Source organism: Piliocolobus tephrosceles, chromosome 2 (genome assembly GCF_002776525.5).
Source record: "Piliocolobus tephrosceles isolate RC106 chromosome 2, ASM277652v3, whole genome shotgun sequence".
NCBI classification, from domain to species: domain Eukaryota; kingdom Metazoa; phylum Chordata; class Mammalia; order Primates; family Cercopithecidae; genus Piliocolobus; species Piliocolobus tephrosceles.
The window spans coordinates 110,443,232-110,455,620 of NC_045435.1; the positions used below are offsets into that span (position 1 = coordinate 110,443,232).

The following is a 12,389-nucleotide window of genomic DNA, read 5'->3' on the forward strand; positions in this document are numbered from 1 at the left end:
TATATATATAAAATCAGTTTTTAATGTTTATAATTTTTTATTCTTTAATTTACAGTAAACTTTTCTGGGGTGGTGTGTAGTGGTATATATTTTGCTAATACATGGAGTCCTGTGTTCACCACCACAATCAAGCTACTAAAGAGTTTCTTCACACACACATACCAATTTCTCATGCTGCCTTTTTGTAATTGGCCTCTCCTCCACTTCAATCCCTGGGAACCACTGATCTGTTCTCTGCCTGATAGTTCTTGCCTTTTCCAGAATGTCATATAAATGAAGTCATAGAGTATGTAGTCTTTGAATGGGGTTTCTTGCACTTAGCATAATGCATTTGAGATCATTCATGTTGTCATACATATCAGTAGTTCCTTTTTGTTGCTGAGCAATGTTAGACTCAATGTATGTGCAACTGTTTCACTAATTGGGGGACATTTTGGTTGTTTCAACATTTAGCAGTTATGAATAAAGCACTTGAAAACATTAGCTATTTTGGTAAACATAAGTTTTTATTTCTCTTGTATAAACAGGAGCGGGATTGCGGGTCATATGGTAAATGTATTTTAATTTTAAAAGAAACAGCTAAACTGTTTTCCAAAGTGGCTGTGCCATTTTACATTCCCACTAGCAATGTGTGAGAGTTCCAGTTGCTCTGCCTCATTGCCAGACTTATGATGGTTAGTTCTATCAATTTCAACTATTTAAATAGATGTATGTTGTATTGCATTATGGTTTTAATTTTTTCATTGTCCTAATGACTAATGACACTAAGGTTATTTCCCATTTGTCTATCTTCTCTGGTGAAGCATTTTAAAAAAATCTTTGACCATTTTAAAAATTGGGAGAGTTTTGAAAATGTTGAATTCTGAGATCTGGATACAAGTCATTTGTCAGATACGTGATTTGAAAATAAATTACTTAAATACGCTTGCTGTTTTATTCTCTTAACAGTGTTAAAAGCCTTATTTAACAATTTTTTTATTTTAGGGCTCATGTTTTTGTTGTCATATCTAAAATCCCTTTGCCTAATCCAAGGTCTTAAAACTTTCTCCTATGTATTCTCGTAGATGTTTTTTAAAGGATGGCTTAATGTTCAAGTCATCCTAGACAGAACCTTGCTGATTCTGTTAGGTCTTTGGACACTGAGCCTCATTATCTAGGTTTCTCTCTTGATTTGGAGACCACCCAAGTGAAAGTGCTATGTAAATTCTAGAATGCTGTAGACTTTTTAGTTATGTTTCCTTACTTTTAAAATTATGAAAACAGGAACTGCTATGTACTTACATGTGGGTCACAACCCTGTGGCTCATTTCCCGAGTTCCCTGAACCTCTGCTCTTTCTAGCTCAGTAAAATGCAGCATGGTGTTTATGAGTTCTGGATCTAAGTAGATCTGCTTTTTGATAAATCTGGCTCTGGACCCACTAGCTGAGAGAATTTGGGAAGACTATGTAGCTCGAGTAGCAGTTTCCTCTGTGAAGTACAAAACTCAATCTTTCCCAGTGTTTTAGCAAATCTGTTATTGTTAGTTAGCAATTGTTGTCATTTGTATTGAAATGCTGCCTTGCTCCTTCCATTCTCCTTCAGTTATTAAATTACACAAGAGTCCAGGAGTTGAGGTTCTTTCCTTGTTGCCAGTCTTTCCTGTTGTTGGCCAGCATCCCAGATACCCCATTGCAGTGCACCCTCCACTTACAGAGACTTTACCCCACCCAATTGCTCTCTGATGATGATAATCACCAGTTGTGCCAAAAGACACTGCCTATCTCTAGACATGAAATTCCACCTGCCGAATCTGTCCCTCTCCACCACCTACCCTTCCCTGATGTTCACTACAAGTTAGAGTAAATGCTGATTCCCAGGTCCCAGCTCCTTGTGAGGTTGCCTGTACTCCACTCTCCAACTCAGAAGCTCTCTCCAATAGATCTATTTTGCCTCTTTTCAAAGCATTCAAAAAAGCTTTGTCACCTCTTTTTTAAGTTCTTAATTAAAAGACAAAACTCATATCATAAATTCACCACTGGTTTCTACTTGCATGGGATTGAAATCTCTTACTTAAGTTTAGGAAGTTCATAACAGACTGTATAGGTAATTTTCTGCCCCTCTTGCTTTAAAATGGCTGCTATGATGGAAATTCAGATTGCATAACACATTCCATTTCAGTGGAACGGGATTGAGGAAATTATGGGGTGGCAATAATTTGAATATGATGGGTATTGAAAAGTTTCATGTTCCAGAACCGTGGGTATGTTGAGGCAAAGCCTGACTATTTTAGCTATAAAACCAACTGCTGAACTGTACAGAGGTTTACTGTCTCGGGTCACATAAGATTTCTTTTGTGAAAGGTTCTTTTATTTGTTTGGGAGTTGGAGATACTGCTTACATTGCTCTGTAGTGTTTTGAATGCCATCATTTTTTTCCCCTTTGTAAATACAGGAGCTTTCTGTGTGTTTTGAAGTCTGTTTTCATCTTCTTTCATCTCTTCTCACTCTCGAAACTAAAGTAAGGATGTGAGAGATGTAACGTCTCCACTCACTTCCCCATCCGGGAGCTGTGATTTTTCAGAGGAAGAGAGAGAAGTGCCTTTTGATTATTGTTTAGGGGCAATTGCGACATCTTCCTGGAAAGTTAAGCACAAGGAGAGATCAAATGCTCTGGTTTGAAGTCCAGTTGTATTTGCAGCTCACGTGAGAAAAATGTGAAATCAAGGAAAAAAACAGATGAATAAAAGTAAACCAAAATCCAAATGATGGTGAAGTTCGAGCAAAATATTGTAGAAATGTGAAGAAATGACATGCTGTAAGCCAGTGGAAGATGGATACTAGTAATTTATTATTGAGTGTATGGGTATGTTAGAAAAAAAAAAAACAAAAAAAAAACAGGTGGAGTCCACTTCTTAGGCTCTTGGACAACCATGCAGTTAGCTTCTGCCTGCTGTCCCAGGGAAAGTCTCTCTGGAATCAACTGCTACCTCATAGGTACAGGCAGAGTCAAAGTGGGTGCCGGCCACCCATCTTAATGAATCAGTGCTGATGGGGTGCCAGGAAATAATTAATGCATTCAATTTCTTATTCTGAGGATGGTTAAAAAGTGAGATTTTTTAAACAAAATTGTGTCAGAACCATTGAAGTCTTTGGTTAGCCTATCATGGCCTTGGTTGTCCTTCCATTTGTTCTGCTAGGAAGGGCTGTTATCACTTTTCAACATCTTGTATTCTCTTTTATTAACACTTTGGGCTCCTTTTGTGATTATGATATGGTTTGAGCTGTGATTTTTATGATTCATGTCACTTTGGTGTTTATTAGAACTGCATGTTGCTGGGTACAGTTTATCAAAACTGCATATTACAGGCTCAGGCCTGTACTCACAGCATTTTGAAGAGCTGAGGTGGGAGGATCACTTGAGCCCAGGAGTTAAAGACCAGCCTGGCAGCATGGCAAAACTCCATCACTACAAAAAATACAAAAGCTAGCTAGGTGTGATGGCGTGCGTCCATAGTCCCAGCTACTAGGGAGGCAGAGGTAGGAGGATTGCTTGGGCCTGGGAGGTCAAGCTGCAGTGAGCCATGATAGCACCACTGCACTCCAGGCTGGGTGACAGAGCAAGATTCTATTTCAAAACAAAACAAAACAAAATAAAAACCCTGCATGTTGGGGTGATAAATCTTGATGTCAGAATGAGCAGAGCACCTAGCTCCATCTTAGGGATTTTCCCATTGCCAGTGACCTGGAACTCTTTCTTACATGATGTCAGCAGTCCTGAAGGAGGTAAGATAGAGTGAGACCCACCACACCACTGGAAAAACATCTTAAAACTGAGGTGAAGGTCACAGATGTTAGTTCCTGCATCTTGTAGTGATACCTTTACTCCCTAGGAGAGGTTGTCAGATACGAATGATTGGGGAAACACTTAACAGTATGGATGGTGTGAGTAAACCTGTATCCCTGGAGCAAGATGACCCTACTTATTCTTGCACAATGACTAAAGAAGAGACTATATGCTGAAATGCATTAGATCTGTATATGCCTTATTCCTGGGCACAGTTGGACCCACAGTAGAGCGATGCTCTTGGGAAGGGGCTCTAACTCTCCTGTTATTATCCTTTGTACTAAATGGAGAGAGCAAATAATATGCAGTCTAGATTTGCATACCAACTACTCAAGGAGTCACAGACAGATATCTCGCAGCTAGCTACCTGCTATCATGGATATCAAATCCCTGGTGTGATAGAACCTGGACACATTGTGCAAAGCTGAAAATAATAGAATCTCCTCCCACTGGGGAATGAGGAGCCACTAATCTCAGGCAGCTTCTTGTCAGGCAATGTGGAGGCAGCCACCAATATTATCCAGCAGAAACTCCTGTTTACCTCTCCAAAAGAATACATGAAAAAGAGAATAGGCCAGGTGCCGTGGCTCAAGCCTGTAATCCCAGCACTTTGGGAGGCCGAGATGGGCGGATCACAAGGTCAGGAGATCGAGATCATCCTGGCTAACTCGGTGAAACCCCGTCTCTACTAAAAAATACAAAAAATTAGCTGGGCGTGGTGGCGGGCGCCTGTAGTCCCAGCTACTCAGGAGGCTGAGGCAGGAGAATGGTGTGAACCCGGGAGGCAGAGCTTACAGTGAGCTGAGATCCGGCCACTGCACTCCAGCCTAGGCGACAGAGCGAGACTCTGTCTCAAAAAAAAAAGAAAAAAAGAAAAAGAGAATAATACATTGTGAGGACATATGTTAATTTTTGCATTTAAAGCAAGGGAAGGAGGATAGAATATGGGTAAATATTCAGAAACAGATGAGGTTATGGGTTTGGTGGAGGAATGGAGGTAATTGCACACAGCAGGTTTCTATTTTCTTTATTAACAGCAGGTTAGGTCATTGAGAATGAAGTGAGCAGCATCTGGTTCAGAGGTTTGAGGAAGGTAGAGAAGTATAAAAATAGTCACTGTGGACAACAGGAAAGAGATTTTCCTGGAGAAGAACTGCAGGATTTCTGCACAGTTACAGTTTGAAGCCATGAGTTTTTAATGGTATCAATCTCAGTGGTTGTGTGATTATTCTCTAGCAGTGATTGAATCAGCAGTCCAGGTATAGATATGAAGAAGGTAGACTTTGGGATGAAGCAAGGTTGAAAATTTACTTTCTGGCATTGTGTCAGGGTGGTTGCACTTAATATTACCATTTGTTGCCATTACTTTTAATGGCAAAAACCGCTATTATTTTTGCACTAACCTAATATATTGGTAGAGAACAATTGTAATGATAAAAGTATTTAGGACATGACCATAGGGCCTGAAGTTTGAAATGGAATGGGAATGAAGATAATGAAATGAGGCAATGGAAAAGATAAGAGTCTTAGAAATGTAGCTTAGACTCCAAAGCAGACTAAAATACCAAGGAAACAGTGAAACATTTGATGAAGAATGAATCAATTACTTGTAAAATTTAGGAAACATGAAGTAACTTAATGGCAATAACTATTTCATGGCTATTTTTGTGGGTTCCTCCTTTTGCTTATACCCCACAGGAAACTCTTATTTCCTCCAGCTTGAACTGTGTCAGAGCTAGATGGGAGTCTACAGTTGTCCACTGAGGAGCCATGATGGTTACAAATACTCAACCATCACACAGGTCCATGGTTTCTCAACTCACAGGGATGAGTGAAAAAGTAACCAGAAGCTGAGGGAAGAAAAATTGGGCTTCTAATGACAGGAGAGAGTGAAATGAAGAAATGAAAGTTCTTGCAAGAGAGACATAGCCTTTAGTGAGGCCAACACAGCGCATGGTCAGCCCATAGACCAAAGTCAATTGCTTAGCTTACCTGTGCTTATGTGTCTGCCCAGGCCCTTCCCACCTGCAGATCCATCCCACACAGACAGTGTTCCACCTGAACGTGAAATGCATTCACTGATTTCTCTAACTCACACCCTCATACATCTCCCTATGTTAGAATAGAAGGTGGAACACTTTAGAAAGATAGTGGGATAAGAAAGCCCTGCTCTTGATCAGGATTGAATTATATAAAATTAGTTTTAAATCTGCTTCTGAGTTGTGTAACAGAAACTCACAAGACTCCTGCAATCAGAATTATTATTATTATTATTTATTATACTTTAAGTTCTGGGATACATGTGCAGAACATGCAGGTTTGTTACATAGGTATACATGTAGCATGGTGGTTTGCTGCACCCATCAACCCATTATCTACATTAGGTATTTCTCCTAATGCCATCGATCCCCTAGCCCTCCACCCTGTGACAGGCCCTGGTGTATGATGTTCCCCTCCCTGTGTCCATGCGTTCCCATTGTTCAACTCCCACTTATAAATGAGAACATGCAGTGTTTTGTTTTCTGTTCCTGTGTTAGTTTGTTGAGAATGATGGTTTCCAGCTTTATCCATGTCCCTGCAAAGAACATGAACACATCCTTTTTTATGGCTGCATAGTATTCCATGGTGTATATGTGCCATATTTTCTTTATCAAGTTTATCATTGATTGGCAGTTGGGTTGGTTCCAAGTATTTGCTATTGTGAACAGTGCTGCAATAAACATATGTGTGCATGTGTCTTTATAGTAAAACGATTTATAATCCTTTGGGTATATACCCAGTAATGGGATTGCTGGATCAAATGGTATTTCTGGTTCTAGATCCTTGAGGAATCGCCACACTGTATTCCACACTGGTTGAACTAATTTACATTCCCACCAACAGTGTAAAAGCATTCCTATTTCTCTACATTTTCTCCAGCATCTATTGTTTCCTGACTTTTTAATGATTGCCATTCTAACTGGCATGAGGTGGTATCTCATTGTGGTTTTGATTTGCATTTCTCTAACGACCAGTGATGATGAGCTTTTTAAAATATATATATATATATATATATGTTTGTCATATATATAATATATATAATATATATATTATATATAATAAAATATAATATATATAATATATAAAATATATAATATAATAAAAAATATATATTATATATATATATGTTTGTCAGCCGCATAAATGTCTTCCTTTATCAGAATTATTTTTAAAGGTAGTTTTGAGAAAGAGAATTTGGAACTATACTACAGAAAGTCTTAAATTTCAAGATAAGGAATATAGACTTTTATTCTAAGATTCTAAACTAAGGCTCTCCCCTTTGGGGACAGAAAGATAACATGTTGGAAGTAGCACTTTTAGAAGATTCATGAGATGTTGGTGGATGGATGAAATGTATGTTTGTTTCACCTTACATCAATGGGAAATTTGTCTTTTGTTCACTATCAACAGACCTTGTAGTTTCTTCCTAAATAATGTCTTTAAATAGTTTTCCTTTTTCTTCTATTATTCTCTCAATTTCATATGCAGCCACTATCATTTTATTTATTTTTTCTCTTAATTTGCTCTCAGACATCCACCTTTCCTCCTTTAATTCGAAAATGCCAGCTACTTTTGTCTTTTTAGTAACTTTTGTGGAAGAAGATCACCCATTGAACTAATCAAAAACCTCTCAGTGGTCTCATTTTAATTAAATAAAAATCTCCAATTATGAGTTCAATGTACTTCTATCCATTCCTTATCTAATTTAATTTCCTTTATTTCTTAGGATTGCCTCTTTTACTGTATGTTTTCCAGTGAGATGAAGATTTTGGTCATTTCCTCATTCATATTCCTGCTTTTCAAAACCCAAGCAAGAAAGGAAACTTCTGCAGTGACTTTCTCATTATGAAATCTTAGCATTCACTAACCTGCCATGATGGACAACCAGCCAAATGGACACATATACACTAGTCTGTATCTGCAGAGAAAGAACTGCAAATCTCTGTGATCAGAAAACTATCCTATCTTGTACATTATTAAAAAGTCTGCTTCCAAAAAGTTTACTTCTGGAATACTGTAATTGAATAGAATCAGGGATCCTACCTGTGTCCTTCAACTTTCACATCTTGTCTACTGAAGTAAAGGTTGAATTTGCATTAGACCCAATGCAGTAGACCCAATAGTCTGTGAATGGAAATGGGCAAACCTGTGACCTCCCAAAAATTAAATGTGAAAGTTTTGTTTGTGTATACTCATGGCATTATTCTTTTAATGAGGAGATAATCTGTATACTTTTCTTTTTTAAAAGATACTTTTATTTCTTTATTGTTGTGAACTGACACAGCTAATTTCTTTCTGAAGAGGTTCTTTGGTTGAGAATGGTAGCAACTAGTTTGATGTGGCTGGTGAGAGTTAGCAGTCCCCCACAATCTTACTTGCAGGTTATAATGAAAGAAATCTCTTACAAAATTTTTACATACGGTGAAGGCTGCTCTCTGCTTCCAAGATATCCTCTTCTCACTGCAGCCTCACATGACAGAAAGGCAAAAAGGGACTAATGCTGTGTCCTCACATGCAGAGAGATGGAAGGGCCAGGCAGCTCTCGGAAACCCCTTTTCTAAGGTCATTAATCCCATTCACAAGGGTGGAGCCCTCATGACTTAATCACTTCCCAAAATTTTTTTTGTTTTTTCATGATTATGGGTACACAATTGTTATATATATTTATGGGGCACATGTGATGTTTTGATACAGGATACAATGTGTAATAATTACATCAGGGTAATTGGGTATCCATCACCTCAATAATTTATCATTTCTTTGTGTTAGAACCATTCCAGTCCACTCTTTCAATATTTTAAAATATACAATAAATTACTGTTGACTGTATCACCTTGATGTGCTACCAAATACTAGACATTATTCATTCTATCTAACTATATTTTTGTCCCCATTAACCATCCTCACTTTTTCCCCTCCATCCTGAACCCCTTCCCAGCCTCTAGTAGCCAATATTCTACTCTGTCTCCATGAAGTCAGTTGTTTTAATTTTAGTTCCTACACAGGAGTGAGAACATGCAAAATTTGTCTTTCTATGTCTGGCTTAGTTCACTTAACAGGATATACCCCAGTTCAATCCATGTTGTTGCAAATGACAGGAGTTTCTTCTTTTTTTATGGTTGAATAATATCTCATTGTGTATATGTACCACATTTTCTTTATGCGTTCATTTGTTGATGGAAACTTTGGTTGATTCCAAATTGTGGCTATTGTGTATAGTGCTATAATAAAACCTGGAGTGCAGATATCTCTTTCATATACTGATTTCCTTTCTTTAGGATACATACTTAACAATGAGATTGCTGGATCATATGTTAATGGTATATCCATATGCAGAAGAATGAAATTAGACCTCTATCTCTTGCCATATACAAAAATCAAAGCAAAATGGATTAAAAGCTTAAATCTAAGACTCCAGTCTATAAAACTACTACAAGAAAACACTGGAGAAACTCTTCAGGACATTGGTCTGGACAAATATTTCTTGAGCAATACCCCACAAGTACAGGCAACCAAAGCAAAAATGGACAAATGGGATTACATCAAGCTGAAAAGCTTCTGCATAGCAAAGGAAACAATCAACAAAGTCAGGAGACAATTCACTGAATGGGAAGAAATACTTGCAAACTACCCATTGACAAGTGCTTAATAACCAGAATATAAAGGAACTCAAATAAGTCAAAAGGAAAAAATAAAATAATCTCATTTAAAAATGGGCAAAAGATCTTAATAGACATTTCTCAAAAGAAGACATACAAATGGCCAATAGACACATTAAAAAAAGCCAACATCATTGATCATCAGAGAAATACAATTTAAAACAACAATGTGATATCATCTCAGCCATTAAAATGGCTTTTATACAAACAAACGCTGGCGAGAATGTGGAGAAAGAAGACGTCTCATACACTGGTGGCAGGAATGTAAATTAGGATAGCCACTATGGGGAACAGTATGGAGATTCATCAAAATACTATGTTGAAGTATTTAAAGTTAATTACAGGTACCGTAACATTTATACATATACATATATAAAATTTTACATAAATGTAGAGATCTCATCATATATGCTCTTTTTTTTTTAATTATGATACTTTAAGTTCTAGGGTACATGTGCACAACGTGCAGGTTTGTTACATATGTATACATGTGCCATGTTGGTGTGCTGCACCCATTAACTTGTCATTTACATTAGGTATATCTCCTAATGCTATCCCTCCCCCTTACCCCCTCCTCACAGTAGGTCCCAGTGTGAGATGTTCCCCTTCCTGTGTCCAAGTGATCCCATTGTTCAGTTCCCACCTATGAGTGAGAAGACGCGGTATTTGGTTTTCTGTTCTTGCACTAGTTTGCTGAGAATGATGGTTTCCAGCTGCATCCATGTCCCTACAAAGGACAGGAACTCATCCTTTTTTATGGCTGCATAGTATTCCATGGTGTATATGTGCCACATTTTCTTAATCCAGTCTGTCACTGATGGACATTTGGGTTGATTCCAAGTCTTTGCTATTGGGAATAGTGCAGCAATAAACATATGTGTGCATGTGTCTTTGTAGCAGCATGATTTATAATCCTTTGAGTATATCCCCAGTAATGGGATGGCTGGGTCAAATGGTATTTCTAGTTCTAGATCCTTGAGGAATCGCCACACTGTTTTCCACAATGATTGAACTGGTTTACAGTCCCACCAACAGTGTAAAACTCCACATCCTCTCCAGTACCTGTTGTTTCCTGATATTTAATGATTGCCATTCTAACTGGCGTGTGATGGTATCTTGTTGTGGTTTTGATTTACATTTCTCTGATGCTGAGTGATGATGAGCATTTTTTAATGTGTCTGTTGGCTGTAGGAATGTCTTCTTTTGAGAAGTGTCTGTTCATATCCTTTGCCCACTTTTTGATGGGGTTGTTTGTTTTTTCTTATAAATTTGATTGAGTTCTTTATAGGTTCTGGATATTAGCCCTTTGTCAGATGAGTAGATTGCAAAAATTTTCTCCCATTCTGTAGGTTGCCTGTTCGCTCTGATGGCAGTTTCTTTTGCTGTGCAGAAGCTCTTTAGTTTAATTAGATCCCATTTGTCAATTTTGGCTTTTGTTGCCATTGCTTTTGGTGTTTTAGACATGAAGTCCTTGCCCATGCCTATGTCCTGAATGGTATTACCTAAGTTTTCTTCAAGGGTTTTTATGGTTTTAGGTCTAACATTTAGGTCTCTAATCCATGTTGAATTAATTTTCATATAAGGAGTAAGGAAAGGATCCAGTTTCAGCTTTCTACTTATGGCTAGCCAATTTTCCGAGCACCATTTATTAAAGAGGGAATACTTTCCCCATTTCCTGTTTTTGTCAGGTTTGTCAAAGATCAGATGTCTGTAGATGTGTGGTATTATTTCTGAGGGCTCTGTTCTGTTCCATTGGTCTATATCTCTGTTTTGGTAGCAGTACCATTCTGTTTTGGTTACTGTAGCCTTGTAGTATAGTTTGAAGTCAGGTAGTGTGATGCCTCCAGCTTTGTTCTTTTGGCTTAGGATTGTCTTGGCAATGGGGGATCTTTTTTGGTTCTACATGAACTTTAAAGCAGCTTTTTCCAATTCCATGAAGAAAGTCATTGGTAGCTTAATGGGGATGGCATTGAATCTATAAATTACCTTGGGCAGTATGGCCATTTCACAATATTGAGTCTTCCTATCCATGAGCATGGTATGTTCTTCCATTTGTTTGTGTCCTCTTTTATTTCACTGAGCAGTGGTTTGTAGTTCTCTTTGAAGAGGTCCTTTACATCCCTTGTAAGTTGGGTTCCTAGGTATTTTATTCTCTTTGAACATATCGTGAATGGGAGTTCATTCATGATTTGGTTCTGTTTGTCTGTTACTGGTGTATAAGAATGCTTGCAATTTTTGCACATTGATTTTGTATCCTGTGACTTCGCTGAAGTTGCTTATCAGCTTAAGGAGATTTTGGGCTGAGACGATGGGGTTTTCTAAATATACAATCATGTCATCTGCAAACAGGGACAATTTGGCTTCATCTTTTCCTAACTGAATACCCTTTATTTCTTTCTCTTGCCTGATGGCCCCAGCCAGACTTTCAACACTATGTTGAATAGGAGTGGTGAGAGAGGGCATCCCTGTCTTGTGCCAATTTTCAAAGGGAATGTTTCCGGGTTTTGCCCATTCAGTATGATACTGGCTGTGGGTTTGTCATAAATAGCTCTTATTATTTTGAGATACGTTCCATCAATACCGAATGTATTGAGAGTTTTTACATGAAAGGCTGTTGAATTTTGTCAAAGGCCTTTTCTGCATCTGTTGAGATAATCCTGTGGTTTTTGTCTTTGGTTCTGTTTATATGCTGGATTATGTCTATTGATTTCTGTATGTTGAACCAGCCTTGCATCCCAGGGATGAAACCCCCTTGATCATGGTGGATAAGCTTTTTGAAGTGCTGCTGGATTCAGTTTGCCAGTATTTTATTGAGGATTTTTGCATCAATGTTCATCAGTGATATTGGTCTAAAATTCTCTTTTTTT

The 12,389-nt window shown here is 38.0% G+C and overlaps 1 long non-coding RNA gene across 1 annotated transcript in view; it reads left to right on the forward strand.

Annotated features, from left to right (window-relative positions):
* The window catches only part of LOC111521402, a 40,232-nt gene extending 32,126 nt beyond the window's left edge, over window positions 1-8,106 (forward strand). Inside the window, exon 3 of the long non-coding RNA XR_002724940.1 lies at window positions 7,590-8,106. This is a non-coding gene — a long non-coding RNA (uncharacterized LOC111521402). The remainder of the gene's footprint in view (window positions 1-7,589) is intronic.
* The last annotated feature ends 4,283 nt before the right edge of the window (window positions 8,107-12,389 follow it).